Source organism: Procambarus clarkii, chromosome 91, assembly GCF_040958095.1.
Source record: "Procambarus clarkii isolate CNS0578487 chromosome 91, FALCON_Pclarkii_2.0, whole genome shotgun sequence".
Taxonomy (NCBI): domain Eukaryota; kingdom Metazoa; phylum Arthropoda; class Malacostraca; order Decapoda; family Cambaridae; genus Procambarus; species Procambarus clarkii.
In genome coordinates, this window is record NC_091240.1 from 2,697,796 (window position 1) to 2,709,634 (window position 11,839).

At 43.6% G+C, this 11,839-nt stretch overlaps 1 non-coding gene across 1 annotated transcript; it reads right to left on the bottom strand.

The window, feature by feature from the left end:
* Positions 1-84, bottom strand: TRNAL-CAG (transfer RNA leucine (anticodon CAG)). The gene has a single exon. It is a non-coding gene; the product is annotated as a tRNA-Leu (tRNA).
* Positions 85-11,839: the final 11,755 nt, after the last annotated feature.

An 11,839-nucleotide genomic window follows, 5' to 3' on the forward strand; every position in this document is an offset into this window, starting at 1 on the left:
TGTCAGAAGTGGGATTCGAACCCACGCCCGGAAGACCGGACTGCGACCTGAACGCAGCGCCTTGGACCGCTCGGCCATCCTGACTGTCTCTATTCAAGATGAAACAGTTAAAACAAATCCACAAGGGCCGTGACGAGGATTCGAACCTGCGTCCGAGAGCATCCCAGACGTATGTAATGAAACATTACATGGTTCATAATGAAGCATCCCAGTGTAATGAAACAGTTATCTTTAAGAGTGAGTGAATGAGTGAATATGAATGTGTATGTGTACTTACCTAGATGTGCTCATGTAGATGTACTTGTAGGGGTCGAGCTAGGCTCCCGGCCCCGCCTTCTAAACTTTCTTAATGCAATGACTCTTTTGTGTGTGTGTGTGTGTGTGTACTCACCTAGTTGTGCTTGCTGGGGTTGAGCTTTGGCTCTTTGGTCCCGCCTCTCAACCGTCAATCAACTGGTGTACAGATTCCTGAGCCTATTGAGCTCTGTCATATCTACATCACTGCCTAATGTGTTTGCTTAGAGAGAGAGAGAGAGAGAGAGAGAGAGAGAGAGAGAGAGAGAGAGAGAGAGAGAGAGAGAGAGAGAGAGAGAGAGAGAGAGAGACAGACAGACAGACAGACAGACAGACAGACAGACAAACAGACATCTACGTCACCCAACACCACCTCCTGCTCCACAAACAACAAACAATGTCCGTCACGTGAGCACATTTTCATCAAACAAAATAGCGAACATTTCCCGAAAATCAAGAATGAGAAATGCGTTCGAACAAAATAACCGACGAATTAACTGGATGTGTAAACAGGATGATCTGTTAATGCCTTGTTTACCTGTGAGTGGAACGGTGTTGTGGAGAGGCGGAAATAGGTCAGCAACTGCCCACCAACCAGGGGCCAGATTCACGAAAGCACTTACGCAAGCACTTACGAACGTTTACATCTTTCCTCAATCTTTGACGGCTTTGGTTACATTTATTAAACTTTGTTACATTACTTTGTTACATTGTTTACATTAAAATTAAACTTTACAAGCATGAAAACTTGCCAATCAACTGTTGTTATTGTTATAAACAGCCTCCTGGTGCTTCGGAGCTCATTAACTGTTCAATAATTGGAAACAAAGCCGCCAAAGATTGAGAAAAGATGTACAGATTCATAAGTGCTTGCGTAAGTGCTTTCGTGAATCTAGCCCCTGGTTTGCTTACCTAACGGTGATTGGCCAACAGTGATTCCCTAATAGTGATTACGGGGGAACTATCAGGGGAAAGCGTTCAAGCCATTACGACTATATAACACTTGGAAGGGGTCAGGATAAAGATTTGGGACGGGACGGAGAGGGGGGAAGGAATGGTGCCCCAACCACTTGTGGACGGTCGGGGATTGAACGCCGACCTGCATGAAGCGAGACTGTCGCTCTACCGTCCAGCCCAAGTCTAACCGTTTATGGGGCTAGCCTACTAGCCTTGTTACACCTGTTGGGTTATACTTGACCTTTAATGGCGTTAAATTTCTATGTTGTATCTGGCCTTGAAGTTGTGAATGGAGGTGGCTTCTAAAACTTCTTTCAATGCGTTCTACCCTTTGAACCACACGTTCTGGGGTAAGAGTTTCATTGCAATCCTTCGACTCTTTTGTGTTTCCAGCTTTCATTCATGTCCTCTTTCACCATTTTCCCTTACTATCCCGTTTTCTGTCCACCTTATCTCTCCCCACCACAGTATCTTGTATGTGGTGGTCATGTTCCCTATGTTCTTTTTCACCCCACTAGCGTGGTAAAATGTTGTTACCTGAACCTCTTCTCCCAGGTTGGTTGTCTTAATTCTGGCAGTATAGTCTTCTTGCATTCCTCTGTACGTTCTCTAGTTTCACGTCTTGCGGGGTGCGGATTCCACGCCGGTGCTGCGTATCTTGGTATTGCCGGGTCTCTTGGACTAGTTAGGTCAGTCATTGTGCATGTCTCTGGTCTAATTGGGTCATTTGCAACAGATGAGAGTTTTTAGAACATCTATAATCAATAACTTGAACTATAGACATAGGCACACCTATCTCTCTTGTTACAACCATAATCACTAAAAGGAATTAGGTTTATATGACACACACACACACACACACACACACACACACACACACACACACACACACACACACACACACACACACACACACACACACACACACACACGTGTGTGTGTATGTCTCTCTATCTCTCTGTGACGGGAAATACACCTTACGACACTGGAAGACAGAAGAGAAGGGGAGACTTGATCACTGCCAACAAAATACTCAGAGGAATTGACAGGGTAGATAGAGATAAACTGTTTAACACGGGTGGAACACGAACAAGGGGACACAGGTGGAAACTGAGTACCCAAATGAGGCACAGGGACGTTTGAAAGAACTTTTTCAGTGTCAGAGCAGTTAACGGGTGGAATGCATTAGGCAGTGATGTGGTGGAGGCTGACTCCATACACAGTTTCAAATGTAGATATGATAGAGCCCAGTAGGCTCAGGAATCTGTACACCAGTTGATTGGCAGTTGAGAGGCGGGATTAAAGAGCCAGAGCTCAACCCCCGCAAGCACAAATAGGCGAGAACACACACACACACTATCTGTATTAAAATTATGCTTTCTCTAATGACACTTGTATTTATAGAGGCACAAAATACTCTCTTGAGGTTATCTTGAGATGATTTCGGGGCTTTTTTTTAGTGTCCCCGTGGCCCGGTCCTCGACCAGGCCTCCACCCCCAGGAAGCAGCCCGTGACAGCTGACTAACACCCAGGTACCTATTTTACTGCTAGGTAACAGCAACTCACCAGACAAGTTGACATAATAGTTACGTCAAAGATTGAGGAAAGTTGTACACGTTCGTAAGTGCTTTCGTGACTCTGGCCCCTGGTTGGTGGGCAATTGCTGACCTATTTCCGCCTCTCCACAACACCGTTCCACTCACAGGTAAACAAGGCATTAACAGATCATCCTGTTTACACATCCAGTTAATTCGTCGGTTATTTTGTTCGAACGCATTTCTCATTCTTGATTTTCGGGAAATGTTCGCTATTTTGTTTGATGAAAATGTGCTCACGTGACGGACATTGTTGTTTGTGGAGCAGGAGGTGGTGTTGGGTGACGTAGATGTCTGTTTGTCTGTCTGTCTGTCTGTCTGTCTGTCTCTCTCTCTCTCTCTCTCTCTCTCTCTCTCTCTCTCTCTCTCTCTCTCTCTCTCTCTCTCTCTCTCTCTCAACAGCTTCGAGGAATGACTCGCGTGGAGTCATCCCACAGGTTCAGCTGACACTCGAGGCTGACACATCGAGTGTCACCTGGCTCAAAGGCACTCCTCCTCGAGGCCACCTAATCCTCGACATGTCTCCATGACAATGGTTCATGACTGCCTCATGACAGAGAACATGACAGGGGGGGGAGGGGGTGGTTTATGTGTCACGTTAGACCTTGACCTGGTCGAGGACCGGGCCGCGTGGACGCTTAGTCCACGAAATCATCTCAAGTTAACCTCAAGATATAGGATCATTAATAACGTTAACATGGCACTCTTTGTTTCGTTTGCGTGTCCTTCCCTTCTCCTCCTCCTCTTATCTTCTCTAATGCTCTTCTCCTCTTTACTTCATTCCCTAATTCTTTCTTTTTCCCGTCTTTTCTACCCTTCTTTTGCTACTTTACTCGCCTCCTTAATTACAAATAGGTTATTACTTCATTACAAATGGATAATTACTTCATTACAAATGGGTAATTACTTCATTACAAATGGGTAATTACTTCATTACAAATGGGTAATTACTTCATTACAAATGGGTTATTACTTCATTACAAATGGATAATTACTTCATTACAAATGGGTAATTACTTCATCACAAATAAGTAATTACTTCATTACAAATGGGTAATTACTTCATTGTTCTTAAAAGATTCCCTCTACGCGGGTTTGATAACATTTACCAACCCTTAAATTTATATTACGTTCCAGTTGCGTCTGGGTGACAGGTTGAACAACCCAGCGGGTTTTCTTCCTATTGGGGAGTGTTGTACATGCTGCTATGACGGTGTGTCCACAGGGGTGAGAGATCTATTAATCATATAGTTCAGGGATTTATTGAACAATCAACTACAGAAGGTGATTGTAGTGCTTTTAAAATGTTAATCTAACCTATGTATTTATGTCTGTAGGTTAGATTAGCATTTTAAAAGCACTACAATCACCTGAGGTTAATTGTTCAATTACTGAATTATATGTTTAACAGATCTCTCACCTTGTCTATGGAGGACAGAAGAAAATGTATATATGCTGGTTAGCATTGTAAATGTCTGGCCACGTCTGTGGTAAAATATAACAGTAAAAAGACTCACAGGATGAGTGACGCTGACCAATAGACTCGCCTTTACCGACGAAATATCAAACTTAAATCAATCTCTCCTCTGCGCCTCTCCTCTCCTTGAGATTCCACCCCAATGACCCTTGACGTTCTCTCTCTCTCTCTCTCTCTCTCTCTCTCTCTCTCTCTCTCTCTCTCTCTCTCTCTCTCTCTCTCTCTCTCTTCTCTCTCTCTCTTCTCTCTCTCTCTCTCTTACCTTGGTAACAGTCCTTGTTAACGTTCTGGATACTCTCCCGTTTCCCCTATTCCCCCACCCCCACCCCTCTTAAACCCTCCCCCCCCCATTCATTCCCACTCCCCCTCCTCCCCCCATGTATACCCCATGCATACGATGCCTCAGATGTCCCCCACCCCCTTCCCCTCATTATTTTCTAGCATACCTCAGTATCCCATGAATCCCAGCATTACACAACATCCCAGCAGAACCCCAGCATCCCTGCCCCAGTGAACAGACGTTCACGATAGCCACTCTGGACCACCATCACGATAGCCACTCTGGACCACCATCACGATAGCCACTCTGGACCACCATCACGATAGCCACTCTGGACCACCATCACGATAGCCACCCTGGAACTATGTTACGCCCTCCAGCAAACCGAGTAATGATAAAGGATCTTAGAGTGATTCGCGCCGCTTGCGCACCAATTACGCACAACAGAGGGCGGTTCCCCTAATGTGAGTCGGGTCTTGTGGGTGAAAGAGTTTCTTACGCGTCTATATGTCCAATAAGCACAGTAGTTAAGTGGCCTGGTTGCCTCAAGAACCAATAAGGAACCAGGAAAATTGTCATGCAGTCGAAATATTAGATTACTGATTATTGTGCACCCCATACTCATCCTGTGAGCGGTAGAGCAAAAAGGATTACAGAAGGCACAAAAGGTCTTCATCAGATACCTCAGAGGATAATTTTACATTTATCAATTTCATCTAACCTATACACCCTACAGTGATAATGTCAGTTACAAACACATTTTTCACTACAATGTCTATGGATTTATTATACATTGATGAGTAGGTCTTTTTGTAATACAAAAAAAATTTAGATATGGGTTTATTTCAGGATCATAAAAGTGCTATACTATTTATTAATATAAGCCATAATACCTCATAGGTTATTCCTTTTGTCTCGAATGTCTCACTTATCTACCGGGAGCGAATCATGGATTCACTGCTAGACTTTCAGATATCTTTGATTCAGTGCTAAGACTTTCAGATATCTTAGATTCAGTGCTAAGACTTTCAGATATCTTTGATTCAGTGCTAAGACTTTCAGATATCTCAGATTTAGTGCTAAGACTTTCAGAGCATTTAGTTCAATATTTTTCACCTATTATATTGACCGAAGTTGCTTTTAACAAGTCTTAAGAACTAACAGTGAGTTGAATAATTTCTTATTCTGTAAGTACACTGATATCATATTCACTATTTTAAAACAATGTCTCCTCAGTTACTTTTTCCCCTTTCCTCATTACTCATCCCCTCTCTCACTCACTTTCCCTCATTTCCTCTTTCCTCGCTATCTTCTCTCATTTCTTATTCCCTGTGACCAAACGGGTTAAGTCGAGGATTTTCTAAGATAACAGGTTCTGAGTGACGGTCCCAGGGGGCGTGAGACGTAATGGAAGCAGTATGGACTTAATGTTATGAAGTAACCTAACAATTACCACAGATTTAGAAGTAGTTAAGAAGAAATGGCTTATTGAAACTGTACCTGAGTAATTAATTGGGTTTAAAAATTGAATGACCGACCACATAGGCTGTATAGCCAGCCGGTCTACCTAGTGAGTTACCTACACCCGTTAAAGGGAAGGATTTCAGAAGCACTAATCTGTTGCCGGACTGGATGTGTGTGTGTGTGTGTGTGTGTGTGTGTGTGTGTGTGTGTGTGTGTGTGTGTGTGTGTGTGTGTGTGTGTGTGTGTGTGTGTGTGTCGGGGGTGGGTGTGTGTGTGTGTGTGTGTGTGTAGACATGCTCAGACTCCTCCTAAACCAGCTCATTCCACTTGCACCAACATTCTCACCGTAAAGGAATGCTTGTTTGCGTGTCGGTGGTTCAACCTGGTTCCATCTGCGTCACACTGCCACTCATTCTCAACGCCAGAAATTCCACCTCCTTCTTTTTTTAGTACACACAGGTGGGACGAGGAGAAGGAGTACTAGACGACTTCTGACTCCTGTTATCGGGTTCAGACCTTACAGTTCCCGGCCCCTAGTTCATGTCTTAGCCTTCGGCTTACAACCAGAGTCCCCTCAGGCACTGCTAGGGCGGCACTGACGTAGATCAGCGCCCGTAGAGGGCCAACGATCTGATCCCAGCGGCACTCTGATTGGTCTCCATCAGTGCCACTTACTGTTATCGACCAATTATTGCCTTAACTCTCTCACACACACACACACACTCATCAACAGCAGGAAGGCTATTGAATTTGAAAATGTAAACGAGTAAAATTAACGAAATCGATTTCGTCCCAAAGTAGCACGGGCTATGGTGAGCCCGTAGTAGACTTACCTGGCACAGGAGCGGGGCGTTTTGATTTGTAGCATCTTAACATCCATTCGGTCGGCAGTGTAAACCAGAGGAGGATGGAGAGTGAGAAGAGAGCCTTCTGCTTCTCTATGTTGAACTCTGTGGTTCAGAGAGGCCTTGAAGCATCGATATACATTTCGGAGGAATAACTGCGTCATATATACACAGGTATTTATTGCTGTGCATCCCCACGCGCTCTGTGTACTTAGAGAAAAAAATGCAAAGTGCCATCACGAGGGAGGTTGGCGCCTCTCCTGAGTTTCTGGCACTTGATCCTGGCGCCAGCAAGGTGCCACTTGCCCGGGGTTTGGTGCCAAGGTGTCGACACCTGGCACCTTGATTGCTTTTTCATTATTCTGTTTTCACCCATGGAGGACCAAGCTTGCTGATTTTAATCCTGGGTTTCTCCCTCTCTTATGCTTTCTGTGTCTTTTGCCTTCCTGTTATTGATAATTCTGCTTCTCCACCTCTTCGTCCTCTTCCTGTTTCTGCGGCATGATTTCAAGGTCAGGAGGCCTGGAGGAGGTATAGGGACTTCAAGTGGTATAACCGGTCTACCTGGGACGCTTTGCTTCCGGGCTGGGTAAGTCAGACTCGTGGTCACTTTATCAGGTGTGTATCTTTATGTAGCTTGGTGCGCCTCTCTCTCTCACTCTCTGTCTCTCTCTCTCACTCTCTCTCTCTCTCGTATTCTCTCTCGTCTCTTTCTCTCTCTCTCTTTCTCTCTCTCTCTTTCTCACTCCCTCTCACTCTCTCTCTCACTCTCTGCCTCTGTCTCTCTCTCTCTCTGTCTCTCTCTCTCGTATTCTCTCTCTCTCTCTCTCTCTCGTATTCTCTCTCTCTCTCTCTCTCTCTCTCTCTCTCTCTCTCTCTCTCTCTCTCTCTCTCTCTCTCTCTCTCTCGTCTCTTTCTCACTCTCTCTATCTCTCTAAACAAAGATTATTATTCTATTGGTATGTGTATGAGTGCGAGAGCGTGGTGAGTACTCATCTACTTGTGCTTGCGAGGGAGTTAAGCTCTGGCTCTTTAGTCCCGCCTCTCAAATGGTGTTTAGGTGCCTGAGCCTACTGGGCTCTATCATATCTACATTTGGAGCTGTGTATGGAGTCAGCCTCCACCACATCACTGCCTAATGTATTCCATTTGTTAACTACTCCTGACCCTGAAGAAATTCTTTCTAACGTCTCTGTGGCTCATTTGGGTACTCAGTTTACACCTGTATCTCCTTGTTCGCGTACCACCCGTGCTAAGCAGTGAATCTTTATCTACCCTGTCAATTACGCTGAGAATTTTGTATGTAGTGATCATGTCTCCCCTAACTCTTCTATCTTCCTCTCCCCCTGTCTATCTGTATGTGTGTGTGCACACACACGTGTCTGTAGTCACTTAAAGAATGTTTGCGAGGGGGGTTGGGGGGTGGGAAGGGGGGGTGGGGGTTAAGCTCCAGCTGCCGGGCTTCTCTCTTAAGTCTCAAGTGAATGCTGTTGTTGTTACTTAAAATACCCACATAAGAATACTGCAGCCAGCCTGCTAGTTCGTCCACGTGATGAAGATCCTGTTTACACCATCCAAGAATTTTCCTCCATTCCCTTGTATATATTCTTATGACTTAGTAAGACTCTGTGACTATTCAAGTCGGCCGCTCTACTCATCTTCAACATAATCCTGCATCCAGCAGTGTATTCGTAAGATCAGCAGTGTATTCGTAAGATCAGCAGTGTATTCGTAAGATCAGCAGTGTATTCGTAAGATCAGCAGTGTATTCGTAAGATCAGCAGTGTATTCGTAAGATCAGCAGTGTATTCGTAAGATCAGCAGTGTATTCGTAAGATCAGCAGTGTATTCGTAAGATCAGCAGTGTATTCGTAAGATCAGCAGTGTATTCGTAAGATCAGCAGTGTATTCGTAAGATCAGCAGTGTATTCGTAAGATCAGCAGTGTATTCGTAAGATCAGCAGTGTATTCGTAAGATCAGCAGTGTATTCGTAAGATCAGCAGTGTATTCGTAAGATCAGCAGTGTATTCGTAAGATCAGCAGTGTATTCGTAAGATCAGCAGTGTATTCGTAAGATCAGCAGTGTATTCGTAAGATCAGCAGTGTATTCGTAAGATCAGCAGTGTATTCGTAAGATCAGCAGTGTATTCGTAAGATCAGCAGTGTATTCGTAAGATCAGCAGTGTATTCGTAAGATCAGCAGTGTATTCGTAAGATCAGCAGTGTATTCGTAAGATCAGCAGTGTATTCGTAAGATCAGCAGTGTATTCGTAAGATCAGCAGTGTATTCATAAGATCAGCAGTGTACTCATGAAAATTCTGTCCTACTTAACCTAACTTAACCTACCTAACCTAACCTACCTAACCTAATCTACCTAACCTACCCAACCTAACCTGCCTAACCTAACCTAACCTGCCTAACCTAACCTAACCTGCCTATCCTAACCTAACCTGCCTAACCTAACCTAACCTACCCAACCTAACCTAACCTAACAGAAACAAGAGGTAACATGTGCTCTACATACATGGTATGCACAAGGTGTGTGACAAACCCGTTCTCTAGAACTGTCGTGAGGACAACATTCTGGGGTATTTAAACGCGCGACCCTAAGCCACCCACCTAACCTGACCAACCAACCTATAGAAAACGTGGATGTTTGTGAGCCACTGCTTTTCATAACACCCCATATTTTGCCCGTTGGTAGGTGAGCGGGGCTTCCTGCCCAAGACCCACGGTGTCTGACACGAGGTTTTTTTTTCTACCACAGACGTGGCCAGACATTTACAATGCTAACCAGCATATATACATTTTCTTCTGTCCTCCATGGACAGGGTTAGAGATGTGTTAAACATATAGTTCAGTGGTTTATTGAACACTCAACCACAGAAGGTGATTCGGTGCTTTTAAAATGCAGTGTCAGACCACGGAGGGAGAATTGAAACAGGAATTTTCTTAAGTACTTTCGTATATTAATACATCTTCAGAAGGAATGATTCCTTCTAAAGATGTATTAATAAACGAAAGTACTTAAGAAAATTCCTGTTTCAATTCTCCCTCCGTGGTCTGACACTGTCACACACACACACACACACATATTATATTATATTATGTTATATATATATATATATATATATATATATATATATATATATATATATATATATATATATATATGTATATATATATATAAATATATATATATAAATATATATATATATATATATATATATAATATATATATATATATATATATATATATATATATATATATATATATATATATATATATATATATATTACTGAACCCGTTGTATTGGACGGGGTGAGAATAGTTTGAGCTCTCGCATCCCTTTGTGGGTACTCAAAACACTAATTTCAATTTCAATTTCAATTCTGATGGATGATTAAATGTGCTGGTGTGTGGGAGCTCCATTTAAGACTAATTTTGCAGTTAATCTGATCTACTAAACTAAAGGATTTATTGTCCTTTACTGTCGCTATAGAATCAATAATTACCCTTTTCAAATAGGCGTCTCCCTTTGTTATTTAAACCAGTTATCCAACACACAGTTCTACTGTGTTAGTATTGATCAATACGTTAATGGGGGTTGACCGCTGGGTGAACTAACATTGCTTGAAGACGAGTTGTTTTGATGGCTGGGAGATGGTTCGAAACCCACAGTGACTACTGGTGGCAGGGTGTTCCAACTCCTAAATTTGATTGCAGTTTATTTTCTAGCACACACATCTGGCCAGACATTTACACAATGCTAGCCAGCAAATATTCATTTTCTTCTGTGCTCGATGGACAGGGTTAGAGACCTTTTAAACAAAAATATAATGTAGCGAGTTTCTGAGCACAAAGCCTTCTGCACTACTTGGTGCAACCCGTCCTCAGACCAAGTCCATTCCATCCAGCGGTCAACCCCCAAAGACACTTTTCTTAATTTTAACATTCGTTTAACATTCTGTTCGTTCAAAAACCTTTCTCAAATATAAATTAATATTATTATATATTTAGCATATTGTGCATATTTAGACATAGGGTAGGTTAGGTGTTTAGGTTCTGTTGGCGATTATTTGTATTTGTAGTACGTGGGTGAAGCATTTACAGCGTTGTGGTTCGAACAAAAGTCGGTCAGCGAAGCACTTGTTCCGTAAGTGTTCGGACGTCATCAGTTATGAATCGTGTGTAAACCGTTTTTCATTCATAAACAGCGGTGGAGGGGGGGGGGTTTGGCGGGTGGATGGAATGGTCTTTGGGAATTTGTTCAGAAGACGGGGCTGCTTGGCGACAGAGAGAGGGTTCGAACCCTGATCACCTTCCTCACGTGATGGGGCAGTTTCCTTTATCTTCCTCACGGTGGTGTATGTGATGGTTATCCTGTTATCCTCGCTGTTATCAGTGGCGACCTAGCAGATAGCAAGGCAAAAACACACAGATAAGTAGTTCCCAGTTATCCAATCAGCCAGTCACCTAGTGAGCTAACATGAGAGTGAGAGTGAGAGATGGGAGAGTAGGGAAGGGAATTGTCAGGGGAAAGCACCAAACCATTACGACTATATAGCACTGGGAAGAGATCAGGATAAGGATTTGGGATGGGACGAGGGGGGAAGGAATGGTGCCCAACCACTTGTGGACGGTCGGGGATTGAACGCCGACCTGCATAAAGTGAGACCGTCGCTCTACCATCCAGCCCAAGTGGTTAGGTAGAATGGGAGAGAGAGCTCATGCATATTTCACCTTATATTCTTCGAAACATTTCCCTCTCCCATACTGGTAATTTCCCCCTTTCCCCCTTCCCACTCTCTTCCACAACACCTCTTTCCCTTCTCCCCTGGGTTCCTTTCCCAGACTCCCAACCCCCGCACGACTGTCATGGTAATTTTAATTTGGCTTATAGCCTATACAGCCTATGTTTAT